The sequence below is a fragment of the Rattus norvegicus genome, chromosome 4 (assembly GCF_021556685.1).
Source record: "Rattus norvegicus strain SHRSP/BbbUtx chromosome 4, alternate assembly SHRSP_T2T, whole genome shotgun sequence".
Taxonomy (NCBI): domain Eukaryota; kingdom Metazoa; phylum Chordata; class Mammalia; order Rodentia; family Muridae; genus Rattus; species Rattus norvegicus.
Genome location: NC_141537.1, coordinates 55,739,266 through 55,761,151, shown reverse-complemented (window position 1 = coordinate 55,761,151; position 21,886 = coordinate 55,739,266). Strand labels below are relative to the sequence as shown.

General features: G+C 38.5%; 1 pseudogene; it reads right to left on the bottom strand.

Annotated features, from left to right (window-relative positions):
* Window positions 1-19,320: 19,320 nt before the first annotated feature.
* Snx11-ps1 (sorting nexin 11, pseudogene 1) lies at window positions 19,321-20,083 on the bottom strand (annotated as a pseudogene).
* Window positions 20,084-21,886: the final 1,803 nt, after the last annotated feature.

Below are 21,886 nucleotides of genomic sequence, written 5' to 3'. Positions count from 1 at the left end.
GAGGAAATTCAAAGAATCATTGGTTCTTACTCAGAAAGACTGTATTTCTCAGAATTGGAAAATCTTAACAAAATGGGCAATTTTGTAGACAGAGCTCATTTTACCAAAGTTAGATCAAAATCAGATAAACTATTTTAGGAAACGACAGATTTGGAAAGGATCTTCACCAGCCCAACATTGCCAGAGGACTAATGTCCAAGTTTTATAAGGTACTCAAGAAGTTAAACGACAGCCAAACAAATAACATAATTAAATAATGGGGCACAGAGCTAAACAAAGAATTCTCAACAGAAGTATCTTGAATGAAGGAGGAGCACTTAAAGATATGTTCAAAACACTTTGTCATTAAAAATGCAAATCAAGTCAGAACAACCCTGAGAGTCCATCTTACATTGTTCAGGATGGCAAAGATCAGAAACTTAAGTGACAGCACATGTTGGCAAGGATTTGGAACAAGGGGAACACTATTCCATTGCTGGCGGGAGTGTCAAATTGTACAACTACTTTGGAAATCAATTTGAAATCAGTTTGTATCTTGGAAAATTTGGAATAGTTTTACCTCAAGACACAGTTATGTAACTCCATGATATATCCTCAAAAGATGCTGCACCATCCCATAAAGACACTTTCTCAACTATGTTCATAGCAGCTTTATTCATAATAACTAGAAACTGCTATCAACCTAGATGTTCCTGTACGCAAGTCTTCCATCTAAACAATAGAATACTATTCAGCTATTTAAAAAAAAGACACCATGAATGTTGCAAGCAAGTGGATAGATTTTGAGGGTATCATCCTGAGGTAGGTAACCAAGTCCCAGATTGACATGCATGCCATATATGCACTTATAAGTAAATATTAGCCATAAAGTACAGGATGCCCATGCTACACTCTTCAGACCCAAGGAGGCTTGGTGAAGGGGGACATGAACGATGATGCTTGAACCTAACTTGAAAGGGGGAAATGGAATAGTTCTTGAAAGCAGATGGAGGGAGGTAACTGGGTAGTAGAGGGAATCAGGAGGGGAATGGGAAGTTTGTGATAAAGTGTCTGTTGGGAGGGTCTTGCGGAAATGGCCAAATGACAATGAGAATGAATGGAAATCTACAACCAAAGGGAGGTAGAGAGGGGGCATCTTCTGGAAGAGAAGGAGACCTAGGATAGGGTATCTGTTGCTGTGACTCACAGCTCAGGATATGGAGTCTGAGGAGGCTGCCTCCTCTCGCCAAGCAATTGCAGGGATTGGGGGTGAAGCAGAAACTGAGGGAAAGGCCAATCATTAACAAGTCAAACTTGACATCCATCCCATGGTCACATACCAATCCCTGACACTATTAGTGATACTCTGTTATATTTGTAGAAAGGAGTATGGCATGGCCGTTGTCTAGGTGGATACACACAGAATCTAACTAAGATGGATTCAGAGACCTACAACCAAATAGTGGATGGAAACTGTGGACACTTATGGAAGAATAGGGGAAAGGATTGTGAGCCTGAGAGGAATAGGAACTCTACAGAAAGACCAAAACCGTCATCTAACCTGGACCTTTGGGAGATCACAGAGACTGGACCACGAACCAAAGACCATACGCAGGCTGAACCCAGGCCTCCTTTGTTTCATGTATGTAGCAGATATGCAATTTATTCTTCAAATAGGTTTTAAACAACTGGAGAGAGGCCATCCTAAAAGATGCTGACTTTCCATATGTTATGTTCTTCTAGCTGTGCTGCCTTGTCTGGCCTCAGTGAGAGAGGATGAGCCTAGCCCCACAGAGATTTGATGTGCCAGGGTAGGATGATACCCAGAATTGACGCCTGCTAAGAGGCGAAGGGGAGAGGCTTGTGGGAAGGAGTGTGGGAGGAGCTGACCTGGAGGGGTCAGTGAGCAGAATGTAAAATGAAAAAGTAACAAAATGTAGCATTGCCTTATGACTCAGTGCATTGCTCTTGGTTATATGATCCCCAAAAGCTCTCCACTCTTACCAGAAGACAATTACCACAGCCATATTTATTGGTGCTTGAATACTAGTGGATCCAGTGCCTGCACTCCAATGCCACAATGCAAGAGCTAGGATTAGATCGTACCTCACGATTCTCATTGCACTGGATTCTACCATCTGCCTTGATGAGGATGGACCTGCTTTATTGTGTCTAGATATTTGAGTAAGAATTTCTTCCAGAAACACCTTTAAAGAAATAGCTAGAGATGATGTTTTACCAGCTAACTGATTACCCCTTAGCTCACTTGGGCTTACACATACAATTAACAATCACGCATGGATCCAGTGCCAAACGCATAGCCAAATAAATCTTTGAGAACATATTTCAGCTACAGATACTGTGAATAGACAGACTCTACATCAGCATAACAGGATTAAACTGTCCTGCAATCAAGAAGCCACTACCTCCTTCATCCTGAAAATAAGTCTTTAAAGAGTTTATGTGCTGCTGACTGTATGCAACTTAAGTACTATGCAAAAGTAACAATATTTAAAGTTTCATGTAAAGCCAATTTATTTTTTATTCTGCATGATGTGCAAAGGTAAGGAAAAGAAGCAGTTATGTTTTTAACTTAGTTATGCGTGAATACACATATACAGAAACCACAGGAGGAGGAAAGTTCATGGCATTAATGTGTTTGGGGAATTGCTCAGAGACACACTGGCTGTTTATACTTACCTTCTACTTCTTCTTAATTCCCCTTTCCTTCAGCGTTGTCCCTTTGCTTCTTCCTTTCATAGTTGGGTAATCTAGCCCTTCATATCTGAGCATTTCACAATGCTCTCTCGATCGAATTGGCTTAACTTTCCATTGATCTTAGTCACAGAATATGACAATATCAAGAACTATACCAGGGAATCTCCAGGGAACTACCATCCATGTTCTGCCTTGAGATCGAGATCTACCAATAGCCAGCAAGCTTGAAAAGGTATCATGAGACCAACATGAAAATTATCACAACCATCGATGATTTTTAAGTTTAGCCCTTCCAAGAACCTACTATTTAGCCTCATTTTGTCCCAATTCATGACATGCAAAAAAATTGTAAAATAATAGACATTCATTTAACCTGTCCTAGTATTTATAATTTGTTGTATACTTATAGAATACACACACACACACACACACACACACACCATATATATCATTGTGACCTGAAGTTATTTTATCAAAATACACTTACCTATCAGTTATGTTTCAGTATATGACTTAAATTGAAAAATGTGTGATGTTTGTCGATTACTTTTTGAACTTAAAGACGACTTTAATTTTTTTTACAGTACTATAACGTAAAATCTCCCAATCCGGATATGGAAATCAATGTGAAAAGTTTGGTTTTGAATGGAACATTTTAAAATTAAGTTTTCCTTATGAATCAAAATATAAATGTTTTCTACTTTATTACATAGCTTTCATTCATAAACTTAGAAGCAGTTCAGTTTTTAAAAATCTTATATAGCTAATTTCATTATTATAAAAACAAAAATTAGTCTAACTATTGCAAAAGAAAAATTAGTCTAATGTAGAAATCATAAAGATACAAGGCAACAATTTTTAGATTAAGGAACAATGGGGATCAATTGATCCATCAAAGATGTTCCACGGTTTTAGGTACATGAAGCTATCTTTGAAGAAGCTATGGTTCCTAAACTGCCTTATCAATGAAATTCTTAAAATTCTTCCAGGTGCTGAAGAAAATGTCTCAAAAGCATCTGCTTGTGCTAAAGTCGCAGGAAGACGGAAATGAGCACTGGCAGTTTGGCCCATTAATCTATCAAACAGACACAGACATGTCAACACCAAGTGATGAATGCCCAAGGACACGCACAGCAACTCAGTCCTTCAAAGAGAGAAAGGGACTTGAAGGAAAGAGGTCAAAAGCCTGAAAATCAGTCCAGCCTTTTCTGAAATTTAAATGAGATGTAGAATCAAAGCAAGCAAATCCATTCTTTCTCCAGACTCCTTATTTATACAATGAATCTCCTTTCATTAACACATTCTTTGTCTAATTTATTATTTTGGTTATAGTTCTCAGGGGAATTATTTTTTAAAGATGTGTACCTTCGAGTGGGTTACTGTAGGAAATCATTAACCTCAGAATCATCTGAAAGGTTGTTTAGGCTGTATTCAATATCATAAACCACAAAAGATTATACAAATCTCTCTCAAAGCCCTGGGGAGGCTGCATCAGGAATATTATGAGTTTGAGGTGAATCTTAGTCAAACAGAGAGATCATATATCAAATAAAAGCAAAATTCTATGAAAAACCCCTATCAGAAAAAGAAAAATGCTCCCAGGTGTTCCTAATTCTCTTCTGGTCAAATCTATCTGGTATTCTGAAGGCTATTTGTACTTTGATAGGCATTTCCTTATTTAGAATAGGGAAATGTTCTATGATCTTGTTGAAAATGTTTTCTGTGCCTTTGACCTAGGTGTCTTTTTCCTCCTCTATTTTTATAATTCTTGCATATGGTATTTTCAAAGTGTCACAATATTACTGCCTATTCTGTTCCTGATTCTTTTTTTTTCTATTGGGTCAAAATGTGAAAATATCATCTACTTAAACATCTTCCCCCACCTTCATCCAGAAATTAAAAATTGTCTTGAAATGAAAGTGTGAATAGGATGTTTTCATTTAAAAATGAGTAGAAGTAAGTCATCACTCCAATAAAGTCACAAGAAAAATCTATAAATACAATTTCTAGAAGTGATAATTTTTCATGTGATAAACAATGTAAGCTCATGTTGCTAGACTTTGATGAAAACACTTTTACAATTTATTAACAATGAAAATAGAAGAAAATTTAGAGAATTGTATGTGTGATGCATTTTGGAACTTTGAGTACAAACAAGTAACCAAACACTGTGTACTATATAGAGTATATCTTCTTTCATTTGGATATCAAATCATTATTCCTCAGTTTCAACATTGCATGGATTATTCTCAAAGATATCCGTTTTAAGTTTTCTTAGATCTATGCAAGAAGCAATGATTTTGCCACTATATTCAAAATAAGAAGGATCTTTGATTATTCAACAGAGTTAATTATTCGAGCTACACTTTTATTCTCAGGTTCCATTAATTAGTTTTATAACTCAACTGAATTCTTTTATAAATTTGAATATTTAAGGTAATTTTTTTTGATTGGACATTTTCTTATTTACATTTTAAATGTCATCCACTTTCCAGGTTTCCTCTCTGGAAACCCCCTATCCCATCCACCATAGCCTGCTTCTGTGAGGGTGCTCCCCCAGCACCCACCCACTTCCTCCCACATCCCTACCCCTACACTGGGACATCAAGCCTATCCATGACCAAAGGTCTCCCTTCTCATTGATGTCAGATAAGGGCATCCTCTGCTACATATGCAGCTAGAGCCATCAGTTGCTCCATGTGTACTCTGGTTGATAGTTTAGTTCAGGAGAGCTCTAGGGTGTCTGGTTAGTTGACATTGATGTTCTCTCTATGGGTTTCAAATCCCTTCAGCTCATTCAGTACCTTCCCTAACTCCTCTACTGGGGACCCCATGCCCAGTCTAATGGTTGGCTGTGAGTATCCACTTTTGTATTTGTCAGTCTCTGGCAGAGCCTCTCAAAAGATGGCTATATCAAGCTCCTGTCAGCAAGCACTTCTTGGCATCCACCGTAGTGCCTGGGTTTGTTGTCTTTATGTAAGTTTCATTAGAGAAAATGCCATGTGCCAATTTACCTTTTCTCTGATCACATGGAAATTTGCCCTCATGATTTTTTCACTTGGTCAACGTATTGTTTTTGCTTTTTCCAAAAATTCTGAACAAAAGAGCATACTACTTCCAAGTAAGAAAGTGAATCTCTTATTCAAGCAAACATCCTCTGTGTATTGTATAGCAAAATCTTACAAGGAAGGGGCCTAGACACAGGTCCCTACAGAAGAATAGCTACTAAGAAAGGCTGATGAGACATATTGTGGACTTTGCATGAGGTTCAAGAACTTTTGCCCTATGTAAAGAAAAGAGAAAGCATGACAACAACATGCTGCTGAAGTCACACCCAGGATAAAGTGATGAAATCATGGACTGGGCACTTCTGCAATAATGTAAGAAGTAGGAAGAATTTCCTGTTAGTTCATTTTGACAACATTTTGCAAAAGTTGTGTTGAGTTCAAATATGCTGTTCACCTTATGCATTCTTTTTCCATGTCCTTCCATTTCTTTAATTTGTGAAAGTAACTGGGTCCCATTTTAAGCATTTCCCTAAAATGATGTGGAATAAATCATAAACATGTTCTAAGAAAAGTATTTTACTGTTATACCAAACTAGTAATGAAGTATGTTTCATTTTACCTTTTTTACAAATTATAGGACTGTTTTCACCAGTTATAAGTAAAATATAAAATGGGATATAGATGAGATTTTTTAAATGATCCTTCCTATCAATTCATGTTTGACATCTTTGAGAATAAATTCTGGAATATCAGTTGCTAAAGTAAACAAAGACTTGTGCCTGGAAAGGTCAAGCATTTTATTTTCATCAAAATCTGGTATGTACACAAGAGAAATCTTTCCTACATAACAGTGAGAAGTGTAAATAGACCTCAACAATGGCGCATTAACTTGCATTACTAAATCATTTTTTTTCTCTAAGGAAACATCTGTTTCCTTAAACCGTGATGGCAGATTTGTTATTTTTATTCTGCCTGGAACAGTTTCCTTAATTAAAAATAATAGTAGTAATAATATCTGTTGTAATGTAAATATACATTCTGAAAATCTGACATACTTTCCAACTGTTCTATGTATTAATGCTATAGGAATGCATATCTGCCATCAATATCATTTTAAATCAGGCTCACACAGCTCAGTGGTTAAAAGCCCTAACTACTCTTCCAGAGGTCCTGAGTTCAATTCTCAGCAACCACATTGTGGCTCACAACCACCTGTAATGGGATCCGAAGCCCTCTTCTGGGTGTGTGTGAAGTCAGCTACAGTCTACTCATATAAATAAATAAAATAAATAATAATAATATCATTTTAAATCGTATTTATTTATTGATGGTTGAGAAAAATCTTTCTGCGTTGCAGAGGCTTTCCTCATTTAGAGTCCTCCCACTATATCATTTAGAGTTCCAGGAACATAAGGTTGTATTACTATATCTTGTTCAATATTAACTTCTTTTTAAAAAATATTTTATATTTAATTATTCGTGCATGTGTGCCTATGTGTGTGAGTTTAGGCACATGAGTTCAATTCCCACCAAAGCCAGAAGTAATCAGTTTTCTGGGAACTGGGATTACAGATGGTTGTGAGCTATCAGATGTGCCCCCTAGCAACTAAACCCCAGTGAGTTCTATGATCAGTAAGGAGCAATCTGAAATGCTGAGTTGTTGGGCTTGGTCCCATATCAACTTCTTAAATTTTAAAATTTAAAGGATTCCAAAAAATGGTAATAGAATTTTCCTTAATGCTGTACACATCCTCTGTAGGGTTGTAGACCCACATCTGCTCTGCTACAGGGTGTGGCCTCTTGCGAAGGTAGGCAATGGGGAATTTAACTATGCATATCCCACCCTTTACCTGGACCGATTCTAGGCTGTAGGGAAGCACCAAAGCACAGCTTCAGTGGAGACTGGTGCTGTGAAGTCTCAGACTCTTGGATATCTAGGAACCACAGTAGAGCAGCTAACAGAGTCAGGGGCGTGGCCTGGGGAAAGAATCTCTGGCCAAGCTGGGGATTGAAAGGGGGAGCTTCAGCTTGTCCCAGTGGGCATGAATGTCCTTGGCATGGCAGAGGCAGACTTGGTAGTCATTGTGGCTGGGAGTGTAACAATGTCTTCTGTGAAAGATTAGGCTGGGGCTCTGTAGGCTAAGGCCTTCTTCATGGCTCCCCATGGTGGATCTTCGTGAAAAGACACAGTCTGTGGTTGTAAACAGTTTGTTGTCATAAAGGAAAGTGGATGTGTAAAACTGTGCCCCCTTTGTTGGGGTGGGGGACCTGAGATTAAATACCTTTTTCAGGGAGGAATATCTTGGAAGGAAAGTTTATTGGCCTAGAGGTACCTCATTAGCATGGAGAAATTTGTTTTGAGCCTGTGGGACAACAGCTCACATTTCTTTTATGTGAGAAGCATATCACATGCTCCAAGTCAGGAGTCTGGCAGGGAGCTGCAAGTCACATAAGCCTCAGGTGTGTGCCCACCCAGTTTCTGGGTCTTGACTTGCTCTACCCTACCAAAATTCTTGGCAGGGTTTTACATCCCACAATCCTCTTTAATTGTAATAATTCTTTTTAGAAATCATGTATTTTAATCACCAACACTGTCATTCATGGTGAAAGATAAAACAGAGACAAAAATTTCAAATCTCAAGAACAAAATTGAAGGGTAGCTGCTCTATTCCATTTTACCTTGTATCTGTAGAATATAAAGTTCTCTTATATTAAAAGGAAGCATAAATAGGTTAGAAAGAGAAACTACAAATGGTAATAAATGACTTGTAACATCAACAAAAACCTTCACTACATGAGATATCTTAAGATACTGTAGTTTCTATACCTTAATAAAAATATCAAAAATCTAACTACATAGTGAACATAAGAGAATAAATGGTTATTATACAGAAGAAACCGCAAAATAAATAAATTATTAATGTAATATATCAAAATTGGATAAGCAAAATCACAGCTAAATCAAATTTTATCTATCAGATATAAAATGAGAAATGTTAATAATGCGATGTATAAATGAAGAGAAGCAATTGTGACTTCTACTTTAATTTAAAGCTAATAAGTCATTGTTAGACAATTTTAAAAAATAATTAATTTCAACATAAAAATAACTGAAATAATTAAAGTAATTAAACATAATTAATTCAACCTAAACTGAAATTAAAGTAATCCAAAACTTTTATTGACAGCAATGGTTGTAGATCATTGTTGTTCTAAAGTATTTTGTAGAAAAAAAATCAATTAGGAAAAGTTACTATGGGTCTGCAGTGGCATAATAAAATCAACATTCTCCAACAGCTCAAAAAGTTTCCATGATACAATCAGAAAGAGAAAAGATAATTCAATAAATATAGTATCTGACCAAGGACAGTAGGGATGATGATAAATTTTCAGCAGAAGCGGTGAAGAAAAACGAGCCTAAATTACAACACAAAAGAGGATGGGCTGGAAACAGCTAGGAAACTCCAAAGTAAATTGGGAAGACCTTATAGGTAATAGACCTTTGGGATATAAAAAAAATGAGTTACTTAATAAAATCAAAATAAGTGGAGTTGTAAAGCTGAGGGTAAGAAACACTGTGGAAGTTGACAAACACGAAGCAAATGATGTGTCTGGATCAGGTGATGATATTCTTTTGCCTCTAGATGCTGATGTACTTAATGGTGGCTCCAGTTTACTCTGATTCCAGTGGCTAATATGGCTTTATTCATTACCCATCAACAGCATTTGCTGTCATTTGTATTCTTAACTATAGATGTTCTTTACAGAAAGTGAGAGGATCTCAATATATGTATACATTTTATACTTTTATACTTTTAGGTATAAAATGTATGTGATTCTATACCCAAAGAACTCTACACCATAGAATAAGAATGCCCAAACATTCCTGATTACTGCCGCTTTATTTATGGTGGAAAAGCATGAAATTAGCCAGATAACCAACAGCAGATAAAACATATGAAATGAAATGATGAAAATGTAGTATGTATATATAATAAAACTGTGTTCTTCTACAATATAATTAAATTAGGAGAATTTCAGGAAATTTTTTGTTATTATATTCAATAAGCAGTCCCCACAATAATGTGTCTCGGAGAAAAACACACACACACACACACACACACACACACACAAATGTGGAAGTGAGTGTAGCTGTAGGTCATGAATGCAGAATTGTCACCAAAAGTGGATAAACATATTTAAGGAAAGAATGTGGAAATATTAATAAATAGTAGAGGGCTTGAAACAAACAGCTAGAGAGGAGACTATGTGTAGAATACTACAAGCTAGGAGGCAGGAAAAAGAAAATCAGTAGATATTGAAATCAATTCTGCGTATTTCTACTCAGAGTGTGTTTAGTATTGTGATGTGATACTTAAAAATATATTTATGTATAAACCTAATGTGAGATACTCTAGTCAATCGGAAAACTTCAATACAGTATTTTTCATATATCTACATCATAAATTTGATTCAGTAGTCTTGTTACAAGTGAAAATAAATTCCTTTAAATTTGACTCTTTCATTCAACCTGCAGGGAGCTGAAGAGAAGGGCAACCCCATAGGAAGACAAGCAGTCTCAACTGACATGGACCCCGAGATCTCTCAGACACTGAGCTAACAACCAGGCAGCATAGACCAGCTGAGATGAGGCTCCCAACACATATACAGCAGAGGGCTGCTGGGTCTGGGTTCAGTCAGAGAGGATGCACCTCAAGAGACTGGAGGTCCCAGGGAGTGGGAGTTGCTGATGAGATAGGGCTGGGGACATCCTCTTGGAGATGGGGGTGGGGGTGGAGGTGGGAAGGTGTGGGATGGGGAACAATTGGAGGGTGGACCAATGATTAGAGAATAAATAAATAAAAAGTCGAAAAACACACAAAATAACAAAAAAGCAATACAATATTACAAGAAGATGTGTTATAAAATGACTGGTTTGAAAATTTAGAGAAAATACATTCAAGAGAATTCCTACAGTCATTAAATACAGAGATATCAACTATGCTTATTGTTTAATGTAAACAAATGAAGTGTCTACACTGGCATCTACGGTAGAAACAGCTATCGGGGTCTTATGTGTTCATTATAGACCAGCATCATCAATTCATTTCTGTGAAGTATTGCATTTGGTCCTCACGTTGAATATGGAAAGATTGATGAACAGCTTTTAACAGTGCAATTGACACTGAAACTGGATCCAATAAAATGTTAGCACAAAATGACATCAGGGAACTCTTATGTCATTAAAATTTCATTCTCATTAGTCACATTTAATCACTCTAAGTGACGACTCAAAATTTGTCTGTCTGAAATGTGAGTCATATATGAATATGAAGATACCATAGTAAATATGATACCTGTAAGGAAATAATGACGTAAGTACTCACTTGGAGAATTTAATCCTCCAAACATGGCCAAGGAAAAGGAATAAGTACTACATTAAAAAATACTCTTGTTCAATGTATCTTAAAAAATCTATTAACTATAAATATGTAATACTGTTTATGAACTCTTTCTCAGAGACACATAGAATGTCTATATTTCTGGATCCTCCTGCAAAGTTTTTTGTACTTTTAGTTTCATTACTTATGGAAGAAATAAAAGCAGCTATCAGGTACAGAGGAAAGGCTCCAGAACTTAGACAAATTGTAAGCGCTGCCAATATAGAAATCAAGGCGGTTGGGTTTAAATATCTGTGTTGCACTAGCTGGCCTGAGTCCCCTACACATAGACAGCAGAGGGCTGCCTGGTCTGGCCTCAGTGAAAGAAGACTCACCTAATCCTCTAGAGACTTGAGACTCCCAGGAGTGAGTAGGGAGGACTTGTGGAGGTTGGGCCCATCCTCTTCAAAACCAGGGGAAGAGAAATGGGATGAGGAACTCTCAAAGGGTGGCCAGGAAGGGAGATAATGACCGGACTGGAAAAAAAAAGTAATAAAAGAAACGAATAAAAAATTCAAGATGGAATCTAAGTCACTGAAAGAACAATGCGTACAAAGTCATCCACATTTGATCCTCAGAGTTAGAATAGATGATTGGAGATCATTACAGGATATAAGAACAGTACATATATCAGATATATTTAAGTGAATCTTAATATTCTTAATAAGTTTACCTTAAATATAATTATGGAAAGCTTCATTTAAAAATAAAGCTCTTTTTGACACTAACAAATTCTAGATATTTTCCTTAGGTTAATGCTGCTGAGTACTAATTAATTGAGATTTCTTAAACGGACATAATTTTCCATTGTAACACTGTCTTCAAACACCTTTTGCTTTGTACTAGCTCACTGTCAATACTCAGGCTGAGAATCACACCCTATTACCTCTAACAGTAAATTCGTCATGTTACTCTTTTCTCTCATTCCCTACATCAGCTCAGTGGGTTGAAACCCACTGATGTTACTCCCTTTGCAAGTCAAATAATTCATTTTAGCTACATGTTCCTGCTACTCCACTCATCTTCCTAGCACCATTTTCTTGATTTAGTTTTAAGAAATCTTTCTCTCAGGGAATACCAATAGGACACAGCCAACTTTCTGCCTCCAAAACTAAATGGAGAGAACAGTGATATTGCTCAGTTGTTAAGATGCTGGCCTTGTAAACACAGGGGCATTAGTTCCCTCCCAGAACTCAGTAAAACAACTCAGACATGGTGGCAGCACAGCTAATAACAGTGTGGGAGAAAGGGACACAGGTAGATGTCTGGGGTTCCCTTGTCAATCAGCCTTGCTCTCCTGGCAAATTCGAAGCTAGAGATCTTGTTTCAATAACCTGGAGGATGGCAGTGAACAAATGACTCTGAGGTTGTTTTCTAATTTTCACACGCATGTACACAGATGTGCATATGCACCACCCATAGACTCATTGGTCTGCATGAGGACAAATAGGCATTCTGGCACTTGCACATATATACACAGAAATAATAAAAGGCAAACAAAGGAGTGAAAATTATAATATCATCATTGTATAAAACTGTAAGCTATAAGCTTACTTTACCTTGTGTTCTATTTTATCAGTAATTAATTCTATCATCCCAAGACTTAATCTTTCTTCTCCATTATTTAGAACTTGTTTGGTTATCCAAATATCCAGTGCTTCATTTCAAAATTACATGTTATTTATTTGTTTGTTTGTTTATTTATTTATTTATTTATTTATTTATTTATTTATTTATTTTGCCCTCAGCTCACAATGACTTGAACTTCGGACTCCTGGTTAATTTTCCCTTTTAAAGAGAGAGAGAGAGAGAGAGAGAGAGAGAGAGAGAGAGAGAGAGAGAGAGAGAGAGATGTGTGTGTAAGTGTGAGTGAGTGTGTGGTGTTTGGTGTGTGTGTGTGTTGTGTGGTGTGTGTGTTTGTGTGTGTGTGGTGTGTGGTGTGTGTGTGTGTGTGGTGTGAGGTGTGTGTGTGTGTGGTGTGTGTGTGTGGTATATGTGTGTGTGTTGTGTGTGTGCATGCGCGTGCATGTGTGTGTGTGTGGTGTGTGTTTGTGTGTGTGGTGTGTGTTTGTGTGTGTGTGGTGTGTGTTTGTGTGTGTGGTGTGTGTTTGTGTGTGTGTGGTGTGTGTTTGTGTGTGTGTGGTGTGTCTGTGTGTGTGTGGTGTCTGTGTGTGTGTGGTGTGTGTGTGTGTGTGTGTGTGTGTGTGTGTGTGTGTGTGTGTGTTGTAGGAAGATCCAGTATGATAACTGGTTAGAATCACAAAACATGAATTAAGTATATCTATTTTCTGGTCCTGTTCGTCAACATCCGAATTTAAAAGACTCCAGCGCAGTAAGCATTACTTTATATTTATGACTCTTCCCCATGTGGTTTCATCCTACTGTTACAAGATCCATTTCTATTTAATTACCTTTCAAAGTAGTTGTTTTGAAAGAACCAAGCCCATAGCTCAATTAATTTAAATGAAACATATTCTTCAGACGTTGAAGGATCTAGCCCCAGGTGGTCAGCATATTTTTATAGTACTTAGCAAATAGCAACCTATAAAAATCCAGGAAAATATGAAGTTAAGAGCAAAGTAACTCTGTTCTCTATAAATATTGATCTGACTGACTTAGATAATAAAACTTGAGCCAAGAAAACGTGAGAGTGCCTTACATTTGTGGCAGGTGGCCATTTATAGTAAAAGTAAAAGAAGCCAGGGACTTGTCAGACTATGTGGCATGAAACCGAATGTTGATGAGATGCACAAAGAAGCGTCTGCAATCTTTCAAAGTCAGGAGAAAAGATTAGACTGTCCTAGTGCCTGTTTCATTTCTATGGCTGTAATAAACTGCCCAGACAAAAGGCAAGTTAGGAAATAAAAGAGTTATTCCAACTTCCAATTCCAGGTTAGTGTCCATCACTACAGGGATGTCATACTAGCAGAGTGCTATATAGCTGTTTCCATAACAATCAGAAGAGTAGAAAGAGAGAGGAGTCTATGCACGGTTACTTTTTACTTGTGCTCAGCTCAGTTATTCTGATCATGTAGTTCAGGACAACCCTGCCTAGGAAGTGTCACAATCCAAACTGGCATATGTCTTCCCACATCATTTAACTTAATTGAGACAATCCCATACAGAACTGCCCAGAGCCCAGCCTAGCACTGACGATCTTCTAGTGTGACCTACTGTTAGGTGATTCTAGGTGGGGTTAAGGTAACAATCAAAGCTAATATTCACCAACTTAGTTTGTAAATTCTTACTTTTAAAAATATTTCTATGTAATTCGGGGATATTAAATTAAGTCCTTCATTTCTTATTTGAAAGTGATTTGTCATACTTTCTCACTGAACGTCCAAACAAAAGTAAATTCACAAATATGTGATCACTAGTTCTACCTAGGCATTATATAAATACTTCAAAAATCTGTTCCTGGAGAGTCAGAACAGTTATTTATATTTCCTGTCCAGTCATAGCAGCCCATCATAATGGACTATTTAATAATTGAAGGACTGTTAATGATTATGGATATAGAAAAGACTCAATTTATTTCAAGTGCTGTTTTCTCTAGGAAGGTATTTGTGATATCCCAATGAAGATTGAATTGTGCTATAAACCTCTCCTTGTATCCACATCAAGCCTAATCACTATATATAATGCTGTGATTATATAATGTTTATTTTACCCTTTTCTGTAAAAACGAGCCATAGTTTTGTTCCTTTGAATTCTAGTAAGTGTCATGGAGCAGTTTTGAGTTTGGGGTTTATCTGTTCAAGTCTTGAAATTGTGACTTATAAGTTAATAGGACAAAACAGCATCCTACATACAGATTGTAAAAAACCTTTGGGCTTTATTGAAAAAAAATATTAGACCAAGGGCTAATATTGAAAATATACAAAAAACTCAAGACGTAAGACTCCAGAGAACCAAATAATTTGATTAAAAATAGGGTAGAGAGCTATACAAACAATTCTCAACTGAGGAATCTGGAACGAGCAAGAAACACCTAAAGAAATGTTTAACATCCTTAGACATCGGGGAAATGCAAATTAAAACGACCTGGAGATTCCACCTCACACCAATCAGAATGACTAAGAGCAAAACCTCAGATCACAGCAGATGCTGGCAAGAATGTGAAGAGGAACACACACACACACACACACACACACACACACACACACACACCATTCTTGGTGGGACTGCAAGCTGGTATAATCACTTTGGAAATGAATCTTGAGGTGCTTCAGAAAATTGGACATAATTCTACCTGAAACCCAGCTATATCACTACTGGGCTCATACTCAAAAGATTTACCAACACACAACAAAGACACTTGCTTCTATATGTTCCTAGCAGCTTCTTTTATAAAAGCCAGAAGCTATAAACAACCCAAATGTCCCTCAGTGGAAGAAAGAATACAGAAAATGTAGTATATTTAAACAATGGAATACTACTCAGCTATTAAAATGATGACTTCATAAATTTTTCAGGTAAATAGATGGACCTAGAAAATATCATACTGAGTGAGGTAACCCAGACCTAAAAGGGCACACATGGTTTGTGCTCACAGATAAGTGGATATTAGCCAAAAAGCTCAGAATTCCCATGATACAACTCACAGAGCATATGAAACTTAACACAAAGGAACACCAAAATGTTGGTGCTTCAATCCTACATAGGCAGGGTAACAAAATAATTACAGGAGGTAGAGGAAGGGAGGGACCTGAAAGGGAAAGGGAGGGGTAGGGGAGAAAGGGGAAGGGCAGAATCAGGTATGGGAAGAGACAGGAGGAAAGTCCAGAGAACCAGAAGAATGAATGGAAATGTATAGCAGTAAGGATGGGGAATGGTGTGCTAGAGGGGTGGGGTTCACTAGAATGTCCCAAAAGTCAGGGAAGCAAGAGGTTCCCAGGACACAACTGGGATGACATTACCTAAAATACCCAACAGCAGGGAGACAGAACCTGAAAAAAACCATCTCCAATGAATAGGCATGGTCCTCAGTTGAGGGACAGGACCACCCACCCATCTCAAAATTTTTAACCCAGAATTGTTCCTCTCTAAAAAATAAATAAACCACAGGGACAAAAAAATGTTGCAGACACTGAAGGAAAGATATCCAGAGATTGACACAACTTGAGATCTATCCCATCTGAAGACACCAAACCCTAATAATAGTGCTGAAGTCAAGAAGATTTCACAGACAGGAGCCAAGTATAGCTGTCCTCTGAGAGGCTCTGCCAGCACCTGACTAAGGCAGATACAGATACTCAGAGCCAACCATTGACCTCAGCTTGAGGACCCCAATTGAATAGTTAGGGGCAGGGCTTAAGGAGCTGAAGGGGATTACAATTCCATCGGAAGGATAACAATATCAACTAATCGGACACTTTAGAGGTTCCAGTAACTAAACCACCAACCAAAGAATATACATGGATGGGTCCATGGCTCCCAGTACATTTGGAGGAGAGGATTGCCGTAGCTGGCATCAATAGAGGAGGAAGCCCTTGGTACTGTGGAGGCTGGTTGCTGCATCATAGTGAGATGCTGGAGGGGTGAGGCAAGAGTGGGCAGGTGGGTGGAGCACCACCCTCTTAGAGGCAAAGGCTACAGGGAAAGGAATGGGGAGTTTTATATATAGGAGACAGGGAAGGGAGACAATATTTGAAATGTAAATAAATAAAATAATCAATTAACTTAAAAGGATACAGAATTGTAAACTCATAAGATAGAATAGATAATAAAATACTATAAGTAAGTTGCAAAATATACTGGCATTTTGGAAAGTAATTCTTGCCTCATAATTTTAATAATTTTAAATAATTGTTCCTACTGTGTGTTGTTTGTTATTGTATGATAAAGAGCCTTTTTAATCAGATAAAAATGGGAATTGTTGAAGATTGATCTTTTGCTTATATTCCAATGCTAAATACTGACCCAGAAGGTCTGCTTGCCCCTAGAGTAAAGAGAGTTTACATGGACTCAAGTGACTTACCCAAGTGACTTTATGTAACCTTGTTCCTCAAGTTATCGCTGGTGAGTAGAGATGCCTATAGCTGAAAGTTCGGCAGAAGAGTGATAGAGAGGGTTCTTGGGTTCCCAGACTTGGGGTCTGAGGAGATCATGAGGAGAGAGAACAAGGGAATGAGAGGAGGAAGCTGAAATGGTGTAGGTGAGTCATGAAAATATGGCTAATTATAAAATGGAGCTAATGATGGGGAAAGAGATTCTAACAACAAAGGATAGATATCTGCCCAGCTCTACTGCTGATTAAGTCTTACTATAGACATTAAAGTTGTATATCTTTTATCAAGGAACTGAATGATCAAAGGCAGGGTAGAAGACACTGACTGAGTTTAAATAGTTGTTACAACAAATATGAGGTTTCATAAACTCCAGAGGGAATAATTATTCTTCTTAAAAATTACCTTCAAATAGAGATAAATAAAACTTCTAAAATTTACTTTTAATTAATATGGTAGTTTAAATAGTTTTGTCTCCATAGAAGCATGTGCTTGAATTCTTGGCCCACAGCAAGTGACACTATTACGAGGTGGCCTTTTTGGAGGATGCCACTGTAGGGGTGGGCTTTGAGGTCTCATACATATGCTCAGGTCTGGGCCAGACTGAGTCCTTTCACTGATGACAAATCAAGGTGTAGAATGCTCATATCCTCCAATACCATGTCTGGCTGAACACTGCCATGCCATGATGATAATGGACTGAATCTCTAAAACTGTAAGCCAGCCCCTACTAAATGCTGACCTTTAGAAACGTTGCTTTCACCATGGTGCCTCTCTTCACAGCAATGGAAACTCTAACTGAGACAAGTAGATATCCCTGAAATAATCACTAACTGTGAAAATGGTGGCTGTGATCTGGGAAGAGTTCAGGCCCACTGCCATCAAAGCGTTGCCTATATGAGCATGCTGTCTTGAAATATACTTCTAGGTTTTTAACGAGTTGTATCTAATCCGTGCATTTTAACCGACATGGTTTGGGAAATAGACAGCTCATCGGGCTACAGTCTTATGTGAAAACATTTTCTGACTTTTCAAATACCAATTTTTAAAATACTTGCAATTTATTTCAGGCCAAAGCCCTTCATCTCTGAACTAAATGCCATGACAATCCCGCAATGCAAGCTGCAACAGCGAGGTTAGACCCCACAGCCAGTGTAGACCCCACACCCTTCGTGGATGGCTAGAAGGAGAGAAATACACACAAAACTAAGAGCAGAGCTGTAGCAAAAAGGTGAGTCTGGCACACAGCCCACCCTTGCACTCCAGCAAGCGCCCTCTGTTCTCTGCAGGTCCGATTTCACCAGCATGAAACAGGAGCCCTGTTGTCTGAAGGACAATTTATGACTCCTTATCTCTATCCCCAGAGCCCTCACTTCCAGGCTGAAACAAAACCTGTGTGCCCCACTGAGAAGGATCTAAAAAAGAAGGGAGCCCACTTTAACCCTACAGAAACACCAGCTCTGCTTTATCAGCAAAAGATGGGAAGCCCAGAGCCTCCTCTGCCAAAGCAAAGCCTCCGACCTGTTCCTTTCCCTCTGCCTGTGTCTGCACTTTGCCTGGACAGGCTTTAACTAGCTGCAAGCTCTCAGGCCCAACTCAACCTCACAAGGTATTGGAAGATGCTGGAAACCTCAGCAAAGAGTCTTACTCAAAAGCAAGAAAGTAGGGAATGCATGTTCACCACAATGTCCACACAAGGAGGCAGGCAAGGGGTCAGCCTCCCACAACCAAAATGCCGCCGGGGCTGCAGCAAAAACTGAAGCCTACCTTGAAGGGAAGGGGACAGTAGAAACTTCTGTTGGGACAATGTTCAACATGGTAGCTAAGAATCTGCCAGGAAGGTATTCCCTAACCATTCGCCTGTGGCAGTTCTCTTTAAACAAACACCTGAAGAAACTCAATCTCCAGGGAAAGTAAACGCAGTTCTATTTAAAACCAACAGCTTCTGGACCCTGCGTTTAACTTAACACCAGTGTGACATTTATTCCCATGGAGGAGCTATGGCAGGCAGCCACAAACTCTGCATAACACACTTGAGCAAATTTGAATGGAAGATACTCAATGACCCGACTTCCCCTACACCGGCCCTGTCTCCAGTCCCACCTGAATGTGACCATGGCATGCATCTTCTTCACTACCCAAGAAAACATGGAGATCAGCCACAGCTTACTTTCCACACACTGTGTCTAGCTGACCAGGATCCAAAGGCACAGCAGGATCCCCTGCCACAGCCCTTCTCACAGGTTTGGACACAGAGTCCCTCATAGGGGTCTTGCAGAATCACAGCAGGCTGGTGAGTAGCTGGTTAGAAAGCATGAGGCTTTCTAAGGATGGGCCCTCAGAGTCGATCACTGGATCCCATTTCCAAGTGGTCCTTCTTTTGACTAAGAGATGGCGAAGGGGAGATCTTCCTTCCTGCTCTTGGAAGAAAGGATCAACTGTTAAGTTGGTCTTTAGCCAAGTGAGAGATGCTCTGTCTCTCCTCCTGGGCCCAGACACAATTCAATACAGAGTAGTAAAGAATGGCGTCAGACACCACCATCATACAGCCTCAGCCCTGGACACAGGCTTCAATCTCTGGCTTTGGAGAAAGATGTGCAACTGTCTGACAGAAGAACCACATTCTGCAGTACCTTTTCCAGGAAATGCTGCAGACTTTGATGTCGCTTCTCAATGAACTCACTGGGAGACACCAAAAAAAGCGGACATCCCAGGAAGTTCCGGTACAGGCACCAAGCCTGCGTTCCTCTGTAGCTGCTTCCTCAGCCACACAAACTCACTGTAGTGCCATCTCACACAGGGGGTCTTGGCAGTAAAGGCCTTGCTGTTCGTATTGAAGAATATCTTATAATTCAGAAGCCTTCGTCCTGCACCCAGGGTCCTGAACTCACCCTATGGTCACCTCCTCCAGCTCTCGGTTCTCCAACATCCTATACCATAAGCCCATCCATGGAGACCATCATGAAATGAAAACTGACTTTAGCCAATATGTACTGCCAACAAATGATAAGGGCTGACTCCTGAAAGCAGCAGCTCTTTACAGAGAAACCAGCACCAGCACCGAACCATATAGCCCGATCGCAGCTGGTATCTCCTTCCGGGTGAGTCTCTAATATTAATTTGAATTTGTTTCTATGCTGATATTTTCATATGTGTTGATTCTTTCAAGGAATAATTGATACCATTCACTCTCCCACTGACAACTCGGTTCTTCACTAGACTGTAATGCATCATGACAAAGAGCCTCTAACTAAAATGTTCACGACCAGATTAATGAGCCAATGCCACATCCATAAAAGTCTATTGAGTTCTGAATCTGAACACTTGCTTGGCATGAAAATGCTGACATGTTCATGGAGTTTGGTTAGGTACTTTCATTTCAATTTAAGATAGTGCTAACATACCAAACTTCAGTTATTCATATTTTTTGTTTTAACCACGACTATAAACATACATTCAAAATTATTATATTATGAAAAGCATGTCTATTGGCTTGTGATAGATCCATCCACTCAGGACAAGTTGTTGTGTCACTTGTTTAGGTGATGGTGGGAGTTACACTTCATCTTCCAAACCGGAAGCTCATTGTAGAGGACTTTCTAGTGCACCTACTTACGTTCTCCTCCATTATAACCATGAAAATGTAAAAGGCGATAAAAGTTAGACAGAGTTAAGAAGGAGCATCATTAAGTCAGCTTTTGACCAGAAAATAAATAACAGTCCTAACATTTGTAGCATAACTGGTTTGTCTTAAGAAGAAGTACATCTTATCCAAAAAGGGCTGCCTCTGTGTTCTTTCTCTTCTCTCTCTCTCTCTCCCTCTCTCTCTCTCTCTCTCTCTCTCTCTCTCTCTCTCTCTCTTTTCTGCCACTCTCCTTCCCTCTCATCTACTCATCTTCTATGGATTCTTTAATATTCTGTTATGATCATCTTCCTTTCTGCTCAAGGAATGGCATTTTAGACCATACTGTCAGATACTGGGCAATTTTAACATAATTACTAAATCTCTCCCCTTGGAAAAATATAGGGCAAGCTTTGTCTTCTGAGGACCCAAGGGGGAATTCCTTTCATAACACTTTGTTTATTCAAAGAGGATTACATGAATACGTATACTAGATTACAAACATGTCATTGTTCAAGGCTTAGTTATTACATTTGGATCTAAACACAGGTGTGTGCATCATAATGAACGGAAACAAAAATACTTAATAATAAGAATAACATACTTACTATTAAGGGACATATGTAAAAGCAATATAGGTCAATGAAATCTAATTCCTATAGGAATTCTTATATTGAAACTAGTATCAAAACTTCAAATAGGAAGTTGGGAATAAACAGAGCAAGAAACTGTGTAAGACATGACGAACCTGATGAAGTAAACTGAGCATTTTTCTTCTGGTTATAGAAACAGGAGCCTTTGCTGCAGATTCTTTTAAGCCTGCTCTGTAGTTTCCAGAAACGTGTCAGGCAGACAGGGAGGACTGTTTTATCTGTAGTTCTAAGCTGTTTAACATAGTGTCAGCCACACAGAAGAACCAAAACTACAATGTGTGCTGAGGTATCCTCTGAAATAAAACAGACGGCCACTGCATTATTCCTGTTCACACTGAATTAAATTTGTTTTATCAAAGTGTTTTATGTTCTCCTAACAATTATGGACATTGTATAATATTTCACTATGTTGTCATCATTCTAAAAGGATACTTCTTGTCAAAACACTGTAATGCTT